The sequence below is a fragment of the Herpailurus yagouaroundi genome, unplaced genomic scaffold, assembly GCF_014898765.1.
Source record: "Herpailurus yagouaroundi ecotype Mexico unplaced genomic scaffold, PumYag 159, whole genome shotgun sequence".
NCBI lineage: Eukaryota > Metazoa > Chordata > Mammalia > Carnivora > Felidae > Herpailurus > Herpailurus yagouaroundi.
The window spans coordinates 58,965,274-58,967,735 of NW_024412400.1; the positions used below are offsets into that span (position 1 = coordinate 58,965,274).

The 2,462-nt window shown below is 32.2% G+C and overlaps 1 long non-coding RNA gene across 3 annotated transcripts in view; it reads right to left on the reverse strand.

Moving 5' to 3' along the window:
• Window positions 1–1,280, reverse strand: part of LOC121033949 (uncharacterized) — a 6,312-nt gene extending 5,032 nt beyond the window's left edge. For all 3 annotated transcript variants that reach the window (XR_005792215.1, XR_005792217.1, XR_005792216.1), the window contains exon 1: window positions 1,113–1,280. This is a non-coding gene — a long non-coding RNA (uncharacterized LOC121033949). The remainder of the gene's footprint in view (window positions 1–1,112) is intronic.
• Window positions 1,281–2,462: the final 1,182 nt, after the last annotated feature.

The window sequence follows — 2,462 nt, forward strand, 5'->3', positions numbered from 1 at the left end:
TCTGTCTCAAAAATAAATAAGTGTTAACAAAAAATTTAAAAAAAGAAAAAATATGCCTAGAGAAAAAGGGAAAAGCAATTTGATCTGGAACTTGATTGAATATTAGGGAGAAAAAAAATCATACAGGATTATTCCTTCAGTGAACCTGAGAAATGAATAAATATTTTTGGCCAAAGTAGAATGGGATATTGGAAGGGGTACAGTCAGCGTGTGAGAACAATTTGTCCATCTTAGATCTATTGAAGTAATCAGTCTGAACAGAGCTTATAGGTTGATTTTACTTACTAAAATTTAGTACAATAAATACTGTTAATTTTTTTTTGTTTTTGGTAATGTTATTAAATAATTTAAAATATTTGTTACACTTGTCAGAGTAGTTTCCAAACTTTAATGTGCATCATAATCATCTGAAGGCTTTTTAAAACACAGATTTGCTACCCCTCCCTCAGCTTCTGATTTGCTAGGTCTGGGGTGGGCCCAATAATTTGCATTTTTAACAAATCCCAGTTGATGATGAAACTGCTAGTGGTCCAGGGACAACACTTTGTGAAAAAGTGTTCTATAAAGAATAGATTGTCAGGTGATTTGGTCAGGGTCTAGGTGAATATATTTTTAGTAAACAATTCCATCTTTATAAACCTCCCCACTTATAAAATAAAAAAGGTTGCACTGTACAATACCTATAACAAAGAAATATAGGCATCCCAGATGGGCTAATAGTAAATTTTCAAATTGAAAATATTCTTTAGGAGAAGATGAGTGTTTTGTGAGAAAAGGGCAAACAAGTATAACAGAATATTCAATCTTGACTCTGACCTAAGCAGTTCAGTTCACTCCCTAAATTTCAATACCCAGTCAGTAAAACAAAAGCCCAGCCAGACCCACTACCCTTTAATGGGACTTTGGAGATCATCATTCCTCCATTCATTACCATCATATGCTCTCAGAACTGCAGGCTACTTTTGAGAGTTTCCCAACTTCAGGTCTTGCTCTCCCTGAAAGGAGTTCTGGTATTTATATGTATTAATATGTATTTCTTCATCTCATAAAATTTTCATTGAGATCTTAGTACTCTACAGGGATTTTTACCTCTTAGCTGCTGGCTGACCCACCTTTTTTAATTCAGTGTTTCTAAATTCTCAAGCAGCCCTAGCATTCTGTCTGTGGTCTATATGCAAACTTGGTAGGAGGGGAACTCAAGGGACTTGAGACTTCAGAGCATATGATGATGGTTGAGCCAGTGGAGGGAGCTGTTTGCTTGAGAATCACTGACCTTTTTGGTATCTAGCAGACAGAAGCACACATTTCATTGCTAGCGAAAAGCCTAGTGCTAAACATTTATTGCTCTGAGTTAGTATTTTCACTGAGCTAAACTGCTTATGTTGCTTTGAATTTGGAACAAAAATCACCTTCTATCAAAGGACTATACCTGCAATAGCCTTTGTGACTAAGTGGAAGGTTGGTAGAAGCAGGACTTGAAAAGATATGACCTGTATGATGCTATGAGATTTGCTTAGTGATGTGAACAGTTCCTTATTAAATAAGTGACTTTGAGGGTGCTCAGTCATAACTCATATAAGGTATAAATTATGTTTCATAGAAAAAGTACAAAATTGTCATTCTGCCTTAGTCTATATTTATCTTTAAAGATAAAGATAAATTTTCTTTGGAATTCCAGAGTTAATTATTTATTTTAATAGAATGTGTAGATTTAAATTGACTATAGTGTTGAATTTTAGGACCTATAAATAGTGCCATTAATCTGAAGAAGTACAGATGTGTGAATAAAAAATAATATTTAGTGATGGCTGATAAAATTTTTAAATGTAATGCTTCAATAGTATGAAATTTACCTTTAAACTAAAAAGGTTAAAGTTTTGCTGTATGTGTCTATCTTATTTATGCTTTTCTATGCAAAAATATAGTTCATGATAATTCAGAATGTCAGATAAACTTATAATTTTAACTTTTATCTTTACTGAATATTTATGGCATTACTAACAATGGTAAATACAGCTTAGTTTATAAGCTATTCAATGGTAATGACAGCCCCAAAAATGGAGAGAAAAAATAGACTGGTTGTCAGGAGATCCTGGGTTCTAGAGATGAAGTCTCTTCCCTATTAGCAATGTGATTTTGTAAAACTATTTAATCTCACTGGGCCTCAGTCTTTTCAGTTTTAAATTAGTAAAGTTCAACTTCTAAGACTTTCCAGGTTCCCAATTTTTAATTTTTTTCAGATGATTTTTATTTCTTAAGATTTAGACCACTTGGTATACCAAAGCAAACTGAATACCAGTATATTTTAAAACCACGTTGTTCCAAAAACACATGTATATGTGAAAAATAGTCTAAATCTAATGTTAGTTATATGGCTAAAAAAAAAAAAAAATATATATATATATATATATATATTTATATCATAATTTTGGATCACTTAGCTATTGGGAATATTGGTTTTA